The sequence below is a fragment of the Giraffa tippelskirchi genome, chromosome 12 (assembly GCF_054371585.1).
Source record: "Giraffa tippelskirchi isolate mGirTip1 chromosome 12, T2T-mGirTip1v1.2.pri, whole genome shotgun sequence".
Classification (NCBI taxonomy): domain Eukaryota; kingdom Metazoa; phylum Chordata; class Mammalia; order Artiodactyla; family Giraffidae; genus Giraffa; species Giraffa tippelskirchi.
In genome coordinates this window covers 9325707-9346969 of record NC_137286.1, presented here as the reverse complement: position 1 = coordinate 9346969, position 21263 = coordinate 9325707, and the positions used below count along the sequence as shown (strand labels likewise).

Sequence of the window (21263 nt, the reverse complement as noted above, 5' to 3'; positions counted from 1 at the left end):
CTTGTAAATTCCCACCAGCAATACACAGAATGGCAATTTCCTGGGAGGTCTGTTTTTTGTTACTCTAGCCCCAGCCTCGATCTGATGTCCCTCCTCTGGGCCCCACAGCAACCCCTCTTACCTCCCATATTATTAACCATATGGGATAGCTGTTGAGTGTTGACATAGCTGGTTCTGCATCATCACCAGGAGTTCTCATCAAGGGAGAGAACTTGACTCTTTATTTGCTGTTGCTTCTGCAGCTCCTAGCACAGCCCCTGCTCATAGAAATCCCTCAAGCAATGCATGTTTAGTGAGTGTTCAAACTCATGAATAAGTGGCACTTGTAAAGTTCCTTTGGACACATGCCACCTGGCCCAAGTGTCTTCATGACACCGTCTCGTGAATACTCACAATAAGCAGTGGTGACAAGGATGACTGTCACTTCACTCGCCCACCAGGGAACCGAGGCTCAGAGATGTCAGGGACTGACAACAGTTTCTTGGACCTTCAGTTCACAATGATACTGCTTGTCCTTAACTGATATGGAGCCTTCTTTATCAGGTGGGGACTTTGAGACCCAAGGAGCCCCAAGGTCACATTATCAACTCGCTCTTGGGCAGACTCTTTTTAAAAAATGTTTGTGTAGTCATTTTAATAAGATGGAAGAAAGAAGCAATGTTTTTTGTCATATTATGCTTTATCATTTCAAGAAAGGTAAAAATGCAACTGAAACACAAAAAAAAGAAAGAGAAAATGTTTGTGCAGTGTATGGAGAAGGTGCTGTGACTGAGGGAATGCTTCAAAAGTAGTTTGTGAAGTTTCACCTTGAAAACTCACTGGACGATGCTTCATGGCCAGGTAGGCCAGTTGAAGTTGCTAGAGATCAAATAGAGTTTAATTGAGAACAATCAACATTATACCACACGTAAGATATTGGGCAGACTCTTGATACACATAAAACTGGGACCCTTTAGGGACACCAATACCTTTATTTCTCTCCAGAGAGAGCTGGGCTTCTGGTGGGCAGGCCAGAGTCTTGCTTATGATTGCTTCTCAGATAATAAATGACTGATCTGTTCCAACTTGAACTTGACATCCAGTTTCACACCAACACCACTAGACGCGTCTATGGCACCTTTCGGCCTCACTCTTCCTTTACTGTCTTGGCCCCATTAGTTTGTCATCCTGAAATGTGATGCCAAAGCACGTGTGGAACTACTTCATTTTTCTTTTTCAAAAACATTTATTTTTGATTGAAGGATAATTGCTTTACAGTATCGCGTTGGTTCCCGTGAATCAGTCATAGGTATACATATGTCCTCTCCCTCCTGATCCTCCCTCCCACCTCCCCCCTTCCCACCCCTCTGGGTTGTTACAGAGCCCCGGATGGAGTTCCCTAAGTCATACAGCAAATTCCCATTGGCTATCTATTTTACATACGGTAGTGTATATGCTTCCACGCTACTCTCTCCATTCATCCTGGAACTACTTAAATAACCAGGAATTTTCATCTCTGTGTACAAAAGGAGAAGAAATGACTGACCTTGGAAATTCAGCGTCCCCTGTCGTGCTGGTTACTTTTATGCGTCAACTTGACTAGGCCACAGAGTGCCCGGCCCTGGGGTCACACCTGATTCTGGGAGTGTCTGTGAGGGTGTTTCTGGATGAGACTAGCATTTGCATCTGTAGACTGAGTAAAGCAGCTTTCCTTCTCCATTGCGGGTGGGTATCATCCAATCCACTGAGGACCTGGGAAGCGAAAAGAGGCTGAGAAAGAGAAGACTCCTCCTGCCTGACAGCTTGTGGTGGGGCTCTGATTTCTCCTGCTTTCAGACCAGAACTAAATAATTGGCTCCACTCGGGCCATGAGCCGGCTGGCTTTCAGAGCGAGCTACGCATTGAACTGACTCTGCTCTGCAGAACCCTGACTAACACATCAGTCTGAGGGGATGGTGCCTCTCCAGCATCCATTGGAGGGGCATATGCTTCCCCAGAGACAGCTACATCCCTGTGTCCAGTGCTCGCTGTTTGCAAAGTGCTCCCGCACACATCCGGTTTAATTCCCACACAAACGCTGGGAAGGAGGAACTGGTATTTTGCCATGTACAGATGGGGAAACTGAGGCCCTCAAAGGCTGTGATTTGCCCCTGGCCCCACCAGTTTCCTGACTCCAATACCAGGGCTCATCTCAACTGGGGTTTGGCTGGTGTGGAGAACAGAGCTAGACTGAGGCTCCTGGTTCGGAAGCCATTCCAAGACCTGGGACTTAGAAGCAGAGTCCTGTGCTTTATCCAATGGATACAGTTGAGCAGGACAGGAAGTTAGGAGGCTGGGGCCGGAGCATGTGCACTGGATTCGGAGGTTCAAGGTGCTGGGTAATAACGTTGCTTGGGATGCAGCTGAACTAGGACGCCGAGATGAACAGCAGCGAACACCATGCTGATCCACACGCATGGTGCATAGTCAACTGATGGCTGCAGGAATGAGAAGAAGCAGGGAGTGGTGGAGAAAGTGACTCAAGTCTAGGGTGCCACCTAGTCTGGGAGAGAGTGGGAGAAAGGCTGTCTCCACGGGGTCCCTGGAATCGGGGTGTGGCTGGACGCCCCAGCTTGGTGGTTGGGGTTGAGATGGGGGTGGAGCCCTGCTGGACCCAGAGGCTGGCTGAATGAACTCCAGAAAAGAGCTCTCATTTCTGCTGACAACAATCTCTGTTTTTATATTTTAATAGTAAATCATGAAATACTTAAAACATGATTGGAAAAGTAAAGACAAGGTCACAGCACATTTGTTTTGAGAATAATACCGAAGATAGTAACAAAACTTTCACCTCCTTCCTCCCAGGAGTTACCTCTCTACTGAAGTTAGCATAGAGTCCTCCAGCCCATATTTTTATACATTCGAGACTTCAGGATAAATGTCAGAACAATTTATAGTAGCATCTTGTATGTTCTTCAAATGTACACACATAGAATCATACTTCATCTACTCTTTGGCAAGTTTTAAAAATCATCACACACACACACGCGCACGCACCACTGCCAGGCCCAGCTTTTCTTTTCTTTTGTTTTTTAGGTTCACAGGAAAATCGGGCAGAGGGTTTTCCTATGCTCCCAGCCACCCCGCTCCCATCACGACCCCCACCCCCGCTATGGACAGCAGCATCAGTCTTAGGACTCACCCAGGCTCCAAGGGCTGGACGTGTGCTTGAATCCTTCAGTCCTCAGCTATGAGGTCGGTGCAGTGGCCACCCCAGGAGGCTTTCAATCATTGGCTACACAGATAAGACCAGAGACGTGTACATTTGCTACAATTGCTGCACCAGGTGGCTTTATAGGCGAATGTTTCCAATATTCAATGTACGCAAGGACTAGGAGATCCCTAAGGTCCTACCAGCCTCATCACTGTGCCATCAAGACCCCTTGCACACTTCGTCTCCTCTGATATTAGAGGAGCCCCAGTGATTGAAAATGGAGAATGAAATGGCAACAGGCTCCAGTACTCTTGCCTGGACAATTCCATGGACAGAGGAGCCTGGCGGGCTACAGTCCACGGGGTCACAAGGACTTGAACACAACTTGAGCGCACACGCAAGTGACTAAAAGAGCGACACCCAAAGCCTGTTGTAGCTTGACTGCCTTAGGTCACTGTCGTTCCCAGCTGCGGCTATCACCTTTACAGCAATGGCTGTCCTGCCTTCTCCATCTGGAGACTTTGCAAATTAAGGACCATACCCCCTTCTCAAAGATGCCCCCTTGTCGGCAACCGTGCCTAGTGAGCAGAACTGAGCCCTCCTGAGTGTGGGGTACCTGAGATGAATGATGGAAATGTTTCTACCTGAGCCCTTGACATTATGAGGGCAGGTGGGTTCTGAAAAGGCCACACTGGGACTGTTTTCTGGAGGCGGCCAAAGCCACTCCCTCCCAGGAAAATCCAAGCTGACTCCATGCTAGCATCTGACTGTGAGTCCTCGTGCCTTTGGACACTCGGCAGGGATAGACTCTCTCCAGCAGGATGCCCGTCAAGCAAGTTGAGTGACATCTTCCTTTCTTTTTACCTTCTCCAGCCTCTTCTTAACTGCAGCGGCAGTTGAGTACTGACACCAGCTCCCTGACACCCTGTCAGACTCGCTGCACAAGTGTGGGACAGGCAGGCCCAGGGAAATCATGGTATTTTTAGACCCTGGCTTGTGGAAACTTTTTCTCCAGGTTGTGATTTGTTTCTGAGAACCTCTGTTCACTCTAAAGGACTCAACTATCTCTATCTCTGTAGAAAAAGAGGATTGAAGAGTCCAAAGCTACCTTCAAGACCATCCTCTCCCGGCCTCTGACATTTCCGGGGAGAGAGGTCCCCCAATGTCAGCCTGGCCCTGTCCCTCGCCCCGAAGTCTCTTTTCAAAACGTTACGCTGAGGTCATCACACCCCCGCTTAAAGTCCTTCAGAATCTCCTCCTGACACTGGGATACAGTGGGTTCTCCTCTACCGGTACCAAAGGTCCTGCATTACCTGGGCCCCGCGGGAAGCCTCTTCACTATAAAAGCACTTACTGTAATTTTCTAAGCAGGATATGTTCCTCTGAGCCTCCTTGTGTTTGCTCTTGCTGGTCCGCCTGTTAGGAACGCCATCACTGCACCTGTCCACTCGCCTTCTAGGCTAAGCTTGAAGGACATCTCTTCCCGGAAGAGATTTCTGCCTCCCCTCCCCCACCAGCCAACACCCTGGGGTGGAGCAGAGGCTTTCTCTACGTGCCTGTATCATTCAACACGTCCCCTGTGTGGCACTGGGATTTGAAATGTCTGTTTCAAGTCCATCTTCCCCTTTTCATCTCTGAGCTCCCTAAGGTCAAGGGCTTGGTTTTTCAACTCTCATATCCTGTGCTTGCGGCATAACTGACCTTCAGAAAAAGTTTGTTCAATAAGTGATGGAAATGAGCAGATGAATGAAGCCTCTGACCTCAGGTGGTGTGGAAGGGAGCATGGCAACAGGATTTACATGCCAGTGTGAGTCCCACCACCTTGAATGCCTGTTTAAAAAAATGTGAAGGCTCCACTGATAGAGTTAGACCACTGCATGCCAGATAGGAGTTGCTCCAATATCTTCAAAATGCAGAAATATCTTCTTTTTAGTCCGAACAAGCCTATCTTACTGCTCCATCCATACTGGTAGCTCAGTGATGGGGAGTGAGGGAGGGCAGCTTCAAATGAGACAGTAAAATAGGGAAGTACTTAAAGCCCCACGTCTGATGGCATAAGCCACTGGCGAGGTTTAAGCTTTGTAAGACAGAAATCGCATGATCTTTAAGAGCTACACAGCACAGCGCCCTCCGTCGGTCATTTCTGGAATCGCATAGGGTCTCGTTTTCTGATTCCCACCCGTCTACCAAGAGTGGAGGCAAACAGTGAACAGAGTGACACAGACCTTCCCCAGTGTGACAGGGAAAACGAACACTTCAACCATCTATTACAAGAGTAGTGAATTCTCTTCTGAGTGGAAAATCAGGGCGCTAAGAGAGCAAGTGGCCCAAAGACTTCACCAGAACTGCGCAGTCAGGTGAGGTGGCAGAAAGAAGGAACTAAAGCTGATCCCTTTCACCTAATATTCACCGACTGACTATTGTATGTCAGGCGTTGTTCTAGTTCTGGGATACAGAGTGGAAAGACAGAATATCTTCTCTCAAGCAGTTCAGAACCTAGAGGTGGAAGGCGGGCAGGAGGCTTCAAAGCTATGGTAACAGCAGAGACAACAAAATAACAGCTACTAGACATTTTGCATAACAGCTGTAATCATTATAACATAGGATTGTTGCTGTTTAGTCGCTAAGTCGTGCCCAACTCTTTCTGGTGACTCCATGGACTGTAGCCTGCCAGGCTCCTCTGTCCATGGAATTTTCCAGGCAAGAATACTGGGGTGGGTTGCCATTTCCAACTCCAAGGGATCTTCTTGACCCAGGGATCAAACCCATGTCTCTTGCAACTTCTGCTTTGGCAGGCAGATATTTTTTTGCTACTGAACCACTTGGGAAGTCCAATTCAACCTTAATAACCCTGTGTTTAGATGTGGAGCTACGTGATCACTGTTTCTTTTGAAGTGTGAGGACTTGGAGTCTCTTGGTTGATCCTACAGCCCTGTTCTTTCCACTGTATCATCCTGCCTCTCCAACCCGGTGAAGTACAAAATAAAGGACTTTCTGGTGCACACTCTTCACCAAAACCCCCACGTGTTCCTATGACTCTCTACAGATGAGCGACCCGGGACCCGAATGGTTCTGAGCTTTGCCTCGGGTCCTGCGGCTGTAAAGAGGAAGCTGCCCTAGAGTAAGGGGTTTGGAAGGAAAGTTTGTAGTCAGATAGCCTGCTGTGGGTGACCAGGCATGTGACCTTTGGCCCCATAACCTTTTCTCAATTTTTCTGTCATCAGATTGTCTTGAGGGGTCAAGAAAATACAGTTTCAGAGTCTGGCGCATTAAGTGGTCCATCATATATGTTATTTATTGTCATCATCTTTATTCTTACTAGCTCTCTGGGGGAACATTTTTCTCTACTGCTGGCGTTTCCCATGTGAAGGGACTTCCGTTACGGTGACACACTCGATGTCTCCCCCTTACTCCCTCATATCTCTTCAGGGAGGAGGGGCAGCATTTGTCAGACTGCAAGAAGACGCTGGACAATAATTTGAGAGCTAGGTGATGAGTAGGCATCGTTGTCTAACTCAGAGGTAAAATGTTACAGACCTCTCACAACTGAGCCCCTTGCCTCAACCTCGCTTTTCTCAGCTGAGGTTGGAGTTTTCCCTCTGTCTAGCTCTTCTATCTTTTCTCTATAATTTGTTCTGAACTTGGAGTGGAGAAAAAAACAAGAGTCTTATTTACCTACCAACTTCTCCAAACCACAACCTTAGCCAAAAGGAAAATCTCGTCCTTTCTCTGCGATTTCTCACTCTCCTTCGGCTGCTTCACAAAAAATCTCTTCTCTTTCTGCCTAAAGATCTATGGAAGCCTGGACTTGCCCTTAGAGTCACCCTAGAGCTCAGGAGCCTGGAGAGGTCCTGGGAGGTAACCAGCCCAAGGCCATGACTCCTCAGGGGACAGGGATTAGGAGCAGGGGAAGGGCTGTGACCCCAGGAAGGCAGCGGGTCAAGGATGGAGATGAGACCCAGCTCAGGGCCCCTCTCGGCTCTGTCCCCCCAGAGTGCTGCCTCCTAACACCTGGAGGGACTGCAGGTTTTCCTGGGCTTAGACTGGGGAATGACGCATCTCGGTGTCAGGCATGCAATCAAGAGAATTAAATCATTACTGATGAGGGGTGCTGGCTGTGAGAATGAACGAGGTGGGAGAAGCAGGTGCCGAGGCCGCCCGGGGCCCAGCCCCGCCAGCCCAGGCACCCGTGTGCAGGCCAGCCCTGTCTGCTGGGAACAAGAGGAGGCAAGGTCTTCATTGCTATGCTGGCTGCGTTCCGCCATCCCTCACAGTGAAATCCCTTTATAGAAAGTGAAATGAATCTCTGCCTGATTTGAAGCTCTCAGCCCCCGGCCTGCCTTGTTCCTCAGGGACTGTGAGGGCAGCAGGCTATTGTCCTGACAGCAGAGTCTTCCCGAGGCTGACCCCCTCCAGCCCTCCAGCTGCACGGCTGGCCCCCTAGGATTCCGCCCGCTGTGCTGCAGTCTAGGGCGCTATCGAGGCTCTGTTCTCTCTGCCCACAGTGCCTTTCCTCCTGCTTGGCCTGGAAAACTTACACGGAGCCGTCAAAGCTCAATGCAGGTCTCTTGCCTATAAAAAGCATTGTCCAACCATCCTCTCTCTGCGGTTCTCTAGCCCCTCTAGCCTCTGTTATAATAGTTTCGTTTTGTTGAAATGAAACTAGGACTGCTTGCTCTATCTGGCTGCAAATATGTTTTGTTTGGCCAGCACTATGATTTTAGAAAATTCAAATTTCTTTAGGCTTGGCTTGTATACTCTAGTTTGCCACAGACCCCACCCCTGGCCTATTGCATGACTTCCTGTCCCACAATTCCTTGCCCTGACCCTGAGGGCATTTGAGTTGTGACCCCTGCTAGAGGTCTGCTTGCAACAGACAGTGAACTCTTTGAAGGGGTGTGTTTGAAAATGTGTCTCTATATTAGTCTGGGTTCTCCAGAGAAACGGAATTAACATGATGGACATATAAAGAGATACATTGCAAGGAATTGGCTCACATTATTAAGGGGGATGATAAGTCCCAAGACCTACTGTCAGCAAACTAGAGACCCAGGAGAACCAATAGTGTGATTCCAGTCGGAATGTTGGCAGGCTTGAGATCCAGGAAGAGCCAGTGTTTCAGTTCAAGTCTGAAAACAAGGGGGGAAAAAAGCAATGTCCCGTCTCAGAGACATTAAGGCAGGAGGACTCCTCTTACTCATGGCAGGGACATCCACTTTGTTCTATTTAGTCCTTCAACTGATTAGATGAGGCCCATCCACACTGGGCAAGCAATCTGCTTGACTCAGTCTACTAATGCAAATGATAATCTCATCCAGAAACACTCTCACAGATATACTCAGAACTGTGTTTGACCAGATGTCTGGGGACCCCCATGGCCCAGTCAAGTTGACACCTAAAATTAACCATCACATTCTCCAAGATCCCCTTCTCCTGATTATTTAATCAAGCACACATCTAGGTACGGTTGTGAAGGGATTTTACAGACATAATTGAGGTTAGGGATTTCAAAATAGATTATACCAGATTATCCATGTGGTCTCAGTCTATTCACATGAGCCTTTAACAACAGAGAACTTTCTTTGGCTGGAGTCAGAAAATTGCAGCAGGAGGGGAAGTCAGAGAGAGTCCAAGTATGAGAAGGATTTGATAGGCTGTTGCTGGTTCTGAAATACAGGAGATCACATGCAAAGCCCAGAAAAGCTTCCAAGAGCAAAGGAAGACCCTGCTTGATGGTCAGCAAGGAAACGGGGACCTAGTCCTACCACCACAAGGAACCAAATTGGGCCAACAACATGAATATGTGCAAAGTGAATTTCCTCCCAGCGCGTCCATAACAATGCAGCCCTGATAGCACTTTTTTAACCCAGTGCTGGATTTCTGACCTACAAACACTGTGAGATAATAAATATAATAATAAATATATGCTGTTTTAAGCTACTGTGTGCAAGTCCCTTCAGTTATGTCCAACTCTTTGCAACCCTATGGATCGTAGCCTGCCAGGCTCCTCTGTCCATGGGATTCTTCAGGCAAGAGTACTGGAGTGGGTTACTATACCCTCCTCCAGGGGATCTTCCTGGCCCTGGTATCGAACCAGGGTCTTCTTGGCAGGTGGATTCTTTACCACCAAGCCACCTGGGAAAGCTTTAAGCTGCTAAGTTTGTGGTAATTTGGTATGCTAACAATGGATAATGAGTGCAGAGTGGGTCCATGCCTTCCTCTTTGCCACACACCCTGCACCCCAGCCTGGCGCCACACACCCTGCACCCCAGCCTGGCGCCTGGCACAGAGTAGGTCCGTGCTACATGTTTCCCCAGTGACTGGATTGTAAGGTAAAGCCCAAGTGACAAAACCTAGCCCTGCTCACCCTTGGAGGGAAGATGTTTTGCTTCTATTTCTGTGTGTGGGACTCAGGAAGGAGAAGCTGGTTGACACCAAGTTGATGGACAACCCAATTTAAATCTCTAGTCAGGAAAACGTGGGCAAATCATTGTTTTCTGCAGAAGATGACACCTTGGTTCATGTGTTCCATAATTTGTGGCGATGGGTTCCAGTTTATTGCATTTTTTACTAAAGGAAAGGAAACTGTGATTTATCTTTACAAGGTCTTCTTCTTCTTTTCCTGATGATGATGAATGTCTGCAGCTCCATCAGAAGATGGCAGATGAAACATACACTGCAGATTGTTGTGACAGGAGAGTCCTGACCCTTCAGGGTCTTAGAGTTTAGCAAGAAAGGTATGAGGCCCACAAGTAATTATACTACAAAGCAGAGATTCATAGGATGAAAAAGAGCAGGGCAAAGCCTGGTCTATAGCAGAAAGCATCATGGACAGGGAGCCTGAAAACTTGATGCCTGTACTGCTCTTGCTGGTATGACATCAGAGCCTCAGTTTCCTTTTTAAATCCATCTCTTCTGGTTTCTTCCAGCTCTGGGATCGGATGACACTTAGACCAGAAAATTCTGACATTGATACTTAGGAGGCCCCAAGGAGGCTCGATCTGACAATACGGTACCAGTTCATACATTAATTTAGACAGAGAAGAATATACATATTTCAGAATTTTTTTATAGTTGGGTTCTAAATTTGTTTAAAGATGTAAGAATGAAAAAAATATATAGATTTCTTTTTTTTCTAGAACCTCTAAAACCTAAGTAGCTGGAAAAGGCTCTGGAGATCAACCAGCCCGGTGGTTTTTTTCAACAAAAACATTTAATGCTGAGAAATGCTTTCATCAAGTTTTCACCCGATAGCATTCCCACAGGCACTGAGTAAGAAATGCCTAGAGCTCCGTGAAATACATTTTGAAAATCGCTGGTCTAGCCTATTTTGGAAACAAAGAAATGGAGAGCGAGAGAGGGTCAGGTAGTTTGTACGAGGTGATTGGCAGTCAGGACTTACATCCCATGCACTTGACCTCTAGACCAGTGTCCCTCCGTTACACTACCCTCCCTCCACTGTGCATACAACTCAGAAGATAAGACTGTTGGGGAGGGGAGCAAATCCAGGCTCATTTTCCCTTTTTCTTTATTTACAGGCAGAAAAAGACAGATGAGAATGTGGATTAGGGCCATTATCCCTCAGCGTATGTCAGTGTTAATAAGTGTGTTCTTTGTAGATTCATTAATCCACTGTTAGCAACTGAAAATGACTATTTCAGATGCTTGATGTGATATCCTAGATGCTCTGAGAACCAAGTCCCCCTGGACATAATGTTCTTTAATCTTTCTAAATGGTCTGTAATGGAAGCTCTGGGTCTGGCATAGGGAACGCAGTCTGTTATAACTTATTGAGAAGATTTTCTAAAACACGCCTCATTAAAAAAGTGTCCCAAACGACATAACTGAAGCTTATTCTCTTTATTCCATGGTGATGTTTTGAAATGTGACTTTAAATAGTTTTCCCTTTGTAAAAAAAATTTTAGAGGGGAATTTTTGACAAAAGTAGCAATGGTCTGACTTTAATATATATTTTAGCAATACAATTTAAAATATAAATGACGGATTTTGTGAAATCTTTCTCTTAATATTTATTTTGCTGCCCTGAGTCTTAGTTGTGGCACATGGGATCTAGTTCCTTGACCAGGGATTGAACCCGGGCCCCCTGCATTGGGTGCGTGAAGTCTTAGCCATTGGACCACCAGGGAAGTCTCTTTATGAAATCTTATATGCTGTTAGAGTTGTGCTGAATCTTAGGTATTACTTAGGTTGCTTCTGTCTTCAGAAAAGAAATTTAGGACCTTGACAAGGTGTGTGACTTCTCCAAGGTTGTACTGCAAGTTTGGGGCATAATTGAAACCACATCCAATTGTCTTGGCATGAAGATCAGTAAGTTGTCTCTGAAGCTATGTTTTAGAATCCACCCAGTACAACTCTAAGTTCACTGTGGTAAAACTACAGACTGTTAAAACAGTAATCATTAAAAAGAAATTATTTATAGGAGGCATATAGGAGAGTGGTTATGAGCATAGCCTTTGTAATCAGACTGTAATTTTGGGCAGGTTACTTACCTCTTTATTCTCAACTTTCTCACCTATAAAATGAGGATAATAAATGCACCAACATGGGAGGACTATTGTGGTATTTAAGTAGTACGAGGCAGGTAAACATAGAATCCTTAGCATGGTGAATGTTATTTATGACCGTTATTATTATTAACTTGTTGGATTTCATATACTACCAAGATGAATGTTTGCAGAGAAACTTAGTTCTCTCTGCTCCAGTTCATGATAAATTCTGATTTCTTAGCCTGTCAAGTGCTGGATTTTGTAAGATCTAAGAAAATCATATATTCCCTTGTCACCCAAGATCAACGTCCTCTTGGGGAATTGTTTTCTGCGTTTGATATTGAAGGATAAAAGCTAATTCTAAAGGAGCAGAAGAACTTGCCAATTCCAGTCAGCAAACATTTACTGAGCATCTCCTCTGTTCTGTTAGTCTGTGTAAATGCAAAAACAGGAAAAATGCAGGGGCCCTCCAGGGGCCCAAAAATGGTGGTAAAGACAGACATCTCTAAGCATCTCCGATACAGATGTTAAGGCAAGTGTTCCTCTAGAAGGAAAAATAAAGCAAAATGGGAGATGATCTTATGGAGTGAGAAGAGAATTATCCTAAGGGACATATGGAAAGATCTCTGCGGGCTGGAATTTAGCTCAAGTTCTAAAGAGTTGGTAGACTTCCCTGGTGGCTCAGACGGTAAAGCATCTGCCTACAATGCAGGAGACCCAGGTTCAATCCCTGGGTTGGGAAGATCCTCTAGAGAAGGAAATGGCAACCCACTCCAGTACTCTTGCCTGGGAAGTCCCGTGGACGGAGGAGCGTGGTAGGCTACAGTCCACGGGGTCGCAAAGAGTCAGACATGGCTAAGCGACTTCTCTTGAAAGAGTTGGTAGAACTTCAACAAGTACTGTAGCAGGCAGCTTCTAAGCTAGCTCCCGTTGATCCCACTGACAACCACAGCTTTTTGAGATCTTCTATTAAGTAATCTGCCTCTAATGAATAGAATAGCACAGTCTTGAGGGGAAGTCACTTCCGTGATCAGATTACAAAAGATTCTGACTTCTGTTTTGTCAACTCCCTTTACTGATGATTCTGATGAAGCATGTTGCCATTTTGGGGAGATCCACATGGCAAGGACCTGAGGGGGGCAACCTCTGGCCAATAGGCACCTAGTGACTGAGACCCTGAGCCCAACAGTCCTAAAGGAACTGCATCCTGTCAACAAATATATAGGTGAACTTGGAAGTGGATCCTTCCTCAGTCAAGCCTTTGGAGTATTTCCTAGTCAGGTCCAACACCTCAATTATACTCCTGTGAGAGAAGATGAACCAAAGTCTCAGCTAAGCTGTGCTGATTCCTGACCCACAGAAACTGAGATAGTAAATGCGTAATGTATTAAGCTGCTAGCTTTGTGTTTGCTTGTTATTCAATGGACTATGATTACAGGTGTCTGTATGGGCAAAGGGCATTGCAGCAATGAAACATCCTGAGCGATGGCCTGGGAGCTATTGCCTTACCCATCACTTGCCGTATGGGATTGCCTTGATGAGAAGGTGAGGCTAACGCAATTTGCACTTGCCAAGCAATGCATTTGTGGAGTAGCAGTCAGATTCATGTGGCTGGACTGTAATGCTTGTGGAGAGACACAGCAGGGTCTGAGGTTAGAATAACAGGCAAGGGCTAAATTGTGAAGGGTCCTCAATACTCAGCAAAGGACTTCAAACCACATTGAGAGGCGACGGGGAACCACCAAATGTCTTGAAGCAGGGGGATAAATCTAATAGAGTTGCTATGCTGAATAGTAATCTGATGCTGCAAGCAGCACAGACTGAAGGGAGAGACTTTGGCAATAACTACAGAATCCCTGGGGAGAGATGATGAAGACCTGCACTTTGACCAATGAAACAGTGTCTCAAATGCAGCATAATGGAATTCTCATTTGTGTTGAAAGTTCTCTGAACACTCCCCTGGTTTATGAAGCAGCAACTTTATCAGGCATTTATTTGACATCCAAGCCATTTTCATTCCACACACAGGGGCAAGCTCATATTAGAACTGAAAATAATCACAGGCTTGACTTCGTGGAAATGGAAAGAAATGTACCCAGGATGGGAAAAGGAGGTGATAGGGCTGACTATTTTTCAGCTTTCCAGAGAAGACCAATTTATAGGCCTTAACAAGAGTGCCACAGAGTTCCCATGGTAGGTCTCCTTGGCCATCCAAAGTCCTGGTTCTCAATCTAAGGACCCTAGATGCCTAGGGGCCCTTGAAGAAGGATTTAAGGATGTTTGAAGCTATCCTAATATTTCAAAAAACACACAGATATCTTACAGTAAAGCAACACAGCTAAGAAGGAATGCCAATTTTCTTTTGTTGAGGCTAGAAATACAAACAGTGAAGTATGTCCATACTGGGTGGCCAATTAGAGTTCCTATATACATTTTTTGGGGGTAATAACTTTATTTTTTCTCAGAAACAATCCATTTATTAAAAACAATAACATTTCATTGTAGGTATTACATGCTGCATTCCTTTTCTGGCTTTATTGATATGTAATTGGCATATAACATTGTGTAAAACATGTTGGTTTGATGCATTTGGGTTTCCCTGGTGGCTTAGAAGGTAAAGAATCTGCCTGCAATGCAGGAGACCTGGGTTCAATCCCTGGGTTGGGAAGATCCCCTGAAGAAGGGAATGGATAGCCACTCTAGTATTCTTGCCTGATGAATTCCATGGACAGAGGAGCCTGGTGGGCTACAGTCCAAGGGATCAGAAAGAGTTGGACACAAATGAGCAACTAACACACACACTGGATTCATTTACGTGATTACTAGTGTCTCATCAGTCAGCATCACGTCACACAACTATCATTTCTTTTTGTGGTGATTACATTTAAAATCTGCTCTCTCAGCAACTTTCAAGTATATGATACAATACTAACTATAATCACCATGCTGTATATTAGATCCTTAGAACTTATTCATCTTGGAATTTTCTATCTTTGAACAAAATCTCCCCATTTACCCCTCACCCAGCCAGTGGGAACCAACATTCTACCTTCCTATATACACTTTTAAGTAACCAAAGTGGGAACACCAGTTACCACTTCAAAATTGGAGGATGTTAAATGGTGGTAGCCTAATGCAATGGTCAATAGCAGGGTAACGTTCTGGTTGTGTTGTTTCAGCTATGGGATACTGTGTGATTACTCCGTGAGATGCATTTTTGTTTTTTACCAGCAAGATAGGGCCAATCACGGTTGCCTTTTATAACTGTTACTTGGGATTAAAAGACATAATACAAGCAAGTTTCCTGGCACTCCATAAATGGTAGCTATTTTTAAAACAATTGGATAAAATATAAAATATTCTGACAAAAGGAACTTGGAATAAAAGAAGTTGTCCATGGTTCTGAAAGGTTGATCACCCCATTCTTGCCTCTTCATGCCAGGGGCACTGGTTCAACTGTCTTAATTTCTCTCGTGGACTCTCTCTTCAGCCTCTCAGCCAGAATTTCCTTATGATTTTTCTCACTTGGGTGTAATTCTCCTTCTATCTTTTTGCTGGAGTGACCTCTTAAAGGCATGGATTGAGTCGTTTCATGCCCTTGGCAAACCCCATCCATGGCATACTGCTGCTGCTGCTAAGTCACTTCAGTCGTGTCCGACTCTGGGCGACCCCATAGACGGCAGCCCACCAGGCTCCCCCGTCCCTGGGATTCTCCAGGCAAGAACACTGGAATGGGTTGCCATTTCCTTCTCCAATGCATGAAAGTGAAAAGTGAAAGGGAAGTCGCTCAGTCATGTCTGACCCTTAGCGACCCCATGGACTGCAGCCTACCAGGCTCCTCTGTCCATGGGATTTTCCAGGCAAGAGTACTGGAGTTGGGTGCCACTGCCTTCTCCGTCCATGGCATACAAGACTCTTCAAAATGGATTAGCTCCCTGCTCCTCTATTTCATTGATTGTTTCCCCTTGATTCCCACCACGCCCTCTATGTTCTAATCGCACTGAACCTCTCATCCCTCCTTTCCTGCCTCTGGCCCTTCAACACCTCCAAGCCTTTGTTCATGCTGTTCCCTCCGCTTATAATACTTTCCTTTCTTCTCCACTTGGCAACTTCCAACTGATTCTCAAATGTCAATTCAAATTTGATCTTTCAGAAAAGGTCATTGTCCATTTTCTCCACCCCTGCCCCCAAAGAGATGTAGCTCTTTTTTTTTTTTTCATCTGCTACCTTCATCAGACTCGATCATATTTCCATGGCAGCACTTACTTGCTGACAGTTCTGTCTCTTGCAAAAGATGAGTAACTCTTTGAAGGCCAAAGGTGATGTCTTATGTATCTTTGTGTCCCCAGTATAAGATGATATTTAGTAGCGGTCAGTGAATGAGTGAGTGAGGTTACCGCTTCCCCTGACCCAGCCCTCCTTTTGCCCACTGGAGCCCAGTGGGTTCTTCAAGCCTTCCTTCAGTATCTCCAAATAAACTGGCCTCTCCTTGAACACTTGGGCTTCCCAGGTGGCGCTAGTGGTAAAGAACCTGCCTTTCAATGCAAAAGACTATAAGAGATGCTGGGTCGATCCCTGGGTTGGGAAGATCCCCTGGAGGAGGGCATGGCAACCCACTCCAGGATTCTTGCCTGGAGAATCCCATGGACAGAGGAGCCTGGTGGGGTACAGTCCATAGCGTTGCAAAGAGTCGGACACGACTGAAGCGACTTAGCCCGTCTGAGCACTTTCTGTTGTGTTTGGGTTCATGGCATACCCACTTACTTTGGGTACAGGTTTTATCTTCTATATATTACTATTTATACTATGACTTAAAACAATAAATGTGTGTAAAAAAGAAGAAAGCCCTTTACAACCAACTTCTAATAGAAACACACATGGATTTAGAGCTGGGATACCATCACTTCGCAGGTGAGAAAATAGAGAGGAGAAATGTCTTCCAGGTAACACAGCGGTGGGTGACAGAGGCAGAATTAGGACCCACTGTCCACGTTCCCCAGGCCTGCAGAACACAGAACTGATGCCTTAGCTTAACTGTTTGTACTATATAATTATAATTTTATTATTATTAACAGTATTTTAAAATTATGTATCCCTTCAGAACCAATGACAGAATTCCTGGATAGCAATGTTTATTTCTGCTGAAATTCAACATCAGGAGTCAATATGGTTTGTTGCATTTGAAAGGACCCACAATCAATGAAAGAGACCCAATTATGTTGACATAGCTGGACAGCGGGGCTTCCCAGGTGACACTAATGGTAAAGAACCTGCCTGCCAATGCAGCACACATGAGACGCAGGTTCGATCCCTGGGTTGGGAAGATCCCCTGGAGAAGCAAATGGCTACTCACTCCAGTATTCCTGCCTGGGAAATCCCATGGACAGAGGAGCCTGGAGGGCTATAGTCCATGGGGCCACAAAGAGTCGGACACGACTGAATTGACTTAACATGCATGCACGCATGCACACCTGGACAGGTATGCAGTATATGAACAATCACTACAAAGACCAAGGGGCACAAAAGCAAAAGAACAAAACAGACAACATGCCTGGAACAGGCTTGGAAAAGAACACAGGATTTGGAATTAGAAGGCCCATGCTCAGGCTTCATTCCGCCGGTTCCTAGGTATTTGACCAGAGGCCAACACTTAACTGTCCCAAGCCTATGAAAACTTTTAATGAAAAATTTATCGTCTGCCTGTACCAGAGTGGGGACATTTATGTAGATGCCACTTACTACAGTGTATGAAAGACATAAGACAATTATCGGTGTGAGGTACTGTGCAACAATAGTTGAATTAAAGAACAAAACACATCAGCTTTCCCCCACAGACCTGCAGACAGAGACCCCCTCCACCCCCGAGGGCCCAAATAAGAACTGTGTGCTTGTTCTCAACCCTTCTCTCTAAATCCCCATATGAAGCCTCGCCATGACACCCTCTCAATTTCACTCCTATGTGGTCCCTCCTATTCTGACTCCCACTCTCCTGCCTGGGATGGGATTGTCATCATCTCCGGCCTGGATCCTTGCAGGGCACAGCCTTCTGATCCAGCCCCCCGCCCCCAAGATGTAGTGTCTGCAGACATTGCTTAGGGTCTTGTTAAAATGCCAGCTCTCATTCAGCAGTAGCACAGGATACATCCTGAGATTCAGTCTTGCTAACGAGAGAGGCCAATACGACTGGTCTACGGACCATACGTTCAGTAGAAAGGTTCCAGTCAGTCTTCCTGAATCCAGTCTTGTACCTTCCTCCGGGTCTCCACACTGACCCCAGAGAAATCTTTTCGAGGCAAAAATGTGATCACCTCACTGCCTTGCTTAAAATGTTCAGTGAGTAGGCAGATTCAATGTCAGGATTCTCAACAATCTCAACACTGGCTGCAGGCTTTAATCACCTGGGAAGCTTTTTAAAAAGTCCAATGCTCAGGCCCCAGTATAGACCAACTGCTGAATGAATAAAGCTATTCAGAGGTGGGGCCCAGGCAAAAGTATTTTTAAAATAGCTCCTCAGGTGGGACTAACCATGACTACAAGGATTCTTCCAACACGAAACCTTAAAACTTACCGCATCATTTAACCATTAGTCACTTGGGCTTCCCTGATAGCTCAGTTGCTATAGAATCCACCTGCAATGCAGGAGCCTCCAGTTCGACTCCTGGGTTGAGAAGCTCCTCTGGAGAAGGGGTAGGCTACCCACTCCAGTATTCTTGGGCTTCCCTGGTGGCTCAGCTGGTAAAGAATCCACCTGCAATGTCGGAGACCTGGGTTCGATCCCCGGGTTGGGAAGATCCCCTGGCGAAGGGAAAGGCTACCCACTCCAGTATTCTGGCCTGGAAAATTCCATGGATTATATAGTCCATGGGATCGCAAAGAGTCAGACACGACTGAGCGAATTTCGCACATCACAATCATAAGCCCAGAAAAATTCCTCATTCCTGGGTGAAGAAACTGTGGCCCCAGGGGGGTTAAGTGCCTTAAAGCTGGGACCTAAGTGCTCTGACACGTGATGAGGAGGAAGGAAAGAAGAAAGCGTGACCTGCAGGAGTCCCGGCTCCATCACCGCATGATTTTATTTGCAATTGTTTTCAGCATCCCTTGTAGTCATTCCCCAAACCGCCCTGGCCTTTGATGAATTCCAGAGGAGGAGACTGTTTGGCATTTTCAACCAAATGCTCCCATACTTGAACACGGCAGTGGATGGAGAGCGACAGCGCCTTATCAGTCACCACATCCGCGCCGCTGCCGCCGCTCGCCCTTCTCTGCCCACGGCGTGGGCTGGGCTTCCCGTCTCGCAGAGCAGGGAGCGATGCTTCCAAAAGGAGACGCGACGCCTCAAAATGTCAGACTGCCAGTTGCCGCTGTCAGCTTTTTATGGCCCGTGATATTTATCAGAGGGAAACAATTAAGTCCCCAGAAACTGAGATCTCCCTAGGAGCTCAAGCGGACAGCAGCAAAATGTTCATGGGTGAGGTATGTTGTAGCATGCCCTGGGCTGAAAGCCGGCACCAGAAGCTCCTCGTGTGGGGCGAGCACCTCACACATGTGGTCCGTTTAACACTGAACGCAGTGCTGAGCATCTGGCACTGGGTCCTCCCTTTACAGATGAGACAGCCAGGCTCAGAGCAGTGATGTGACTTGCCCAAGGACACACAGGTGAGAGAGGTAGGGCCAGGGTTAGTCTGCTTCTGATGCCAAACCCACCGTTTCTGGTACCCAGGACAGCACAGGCACAGAGAAGATGCCTCATCAACAACTGATGAATGAATGAATGACTCAATGAGGGAATGAATGTCTCATGCCATGCTGCCTTGAAGACAGCCTCCGTCAGTCATCAGTTATCGCGTTTGGGTAGGTAACTTCACCTTGCCTAGCAAGGGTGAAATACCCATTCCTGGTGTTGGAATGACTGATAAAATGGATTTAAGTTGCTGATATGGAGATCAGGTAAAAGGGAAATATCTGGGCCTCCAGGGACAGGGGTCCAAGTGTCCTTTTCTCTGGGCCTCCAGTTCCTCATGTGTAGAATGGGACACTTGGATATGATGGACGTTGGAATCCTCTGTTTTATGGATATTCTTGAAGCCAGTAAATCCAATGATGCTTATTGATGTGAGAACAGCTTTTAAAGGCCTTGAGGGCTTTCTCCCCATGGCCCTGGTTCATCTTCATCAGAGAGCTTTTGTTTGCACAAGGCCTGGAGGAGACAGGAGGGAGGTACAGCTGGTGTCTGGCTCCCTCTGTAACCCTCTGGGCATCATCTGCTTTCTGCTCGGGGCATTATTTCCCCTTCCCCACAGCTAAGTTCTCCTGTGCCCAGCTCCCAGCCTAGCAGTCGAGGCCCCATGTACCCAAGCTCAGTCTTCCCTCTCAGCACCCCGTCTCCCACTGTTTCCCTTCCTGCTCCCCCTGTGGTCCTGCATGTTCCCATCTCACTGCCTCCACTTGGGCTATGCCCTCAGCCTGGTGCCATTTCTCCAGGTTTGCCCACTCAGAAACCTCCCCTCCACTGAGCTCTCCCAGATCCTCCTTGCTCCTGTAGCCCTTGTATCATGTTAGATCTTATTCACCCATCCACCATTCATTCACTTATGTCTCTAGAGACCTTTCTATGTGCCAGCCACTGTGCTACACATTATCCCTCTGTCATCTTGTTTAATTCTTCAATCCTATGAACCAGGTGTCATCACTATCTGGATTTTGCAGATGGGCAAACTGAGACACAGGGAAACTAAAGTCATCCAGCTCATATATGGCAGAATTTCTGCCATGTTAGCCCCCTGTCTACCATCTTTTAGCTAAACATGTCTTTCTATCATCTTGTTTAATTCCTTAAATCCTATGAACCAGGTATCATCACTATCTGGATTTTGGAGATGGGTAAACCGAGGCACAGGGAGACTAAAGTCACCCAGCTCATATACGACAGAATTTCTGCCATGTTAGCCCCCTGTCTAGCATCTTTTCTGCCAGACCCTGGGCTGCCTCAGGACAGGCATGGTCATTCACGCACCCAACATTTATTCAACAAGCATCCATTGCGCACCTCCTGTGTTCCAGACTCCATGACGGGCACAGCAGTCCTGATGGGTGCCATATGGCCTCCCACCCTTGTGGGGCGCCTGGCTCAGGGCTTGGCCTCATAAAGGATGCTTCGAGGTTTCTTGCTGAACAGCATGGCTGGTAACCCTGCCTGAGAAGCAGAGTTCAGAGCGGATGATGGTTGCAGTTAGGATGGTGATGAACAAAGGGCATACTGCCCATCTGTGGGCTCTGAGAACATTGGAAACAGGAAGCCAATGGGCGCAGAGGGGTGTTCAGAGACAGGGACGCAGGCTCTCACTGGCAGGGCGGGGAAAGCCAAGGTAAGGATGCAGAGAGATGAGCCTCTCTGCTCCAGATCTGCCCAGGGCTGCTCCCTGAGGTTTAAATCCAGACTGCGAATACAGCCTGTCACACAAATAGGTTTGAGATGGTGCACATGGGTGGCCCCAGCCAGCGGCCTGTCACCTCCACTTAGAGACCAGCCCTGGTCACAGAGGGAAGACCTCGGAGGCAGTCGGTGGAGAGGCCGACATGGAGCC

At 46.7% G+C, this 21263-nt stretch overlaps 1 non-coding gene across 1 annotated transcript; it reads left to right on the top strand.

The window, feature by feature from the left end:
- The first annotated feature begins 12349 nt into the window (after window positions 1-12349).
- Window positions 12350-12421, top strand: TRNAC-ACA (transfer RNA cysteine (anticodon ACA)). The gene has a single exon. It is a non-coding gene; the product is annotated as a tRNA-Cys (tRNA).
- The last annotated feature ends 8842 nt before the right edge of the window (window positions 12422-21263 follow it).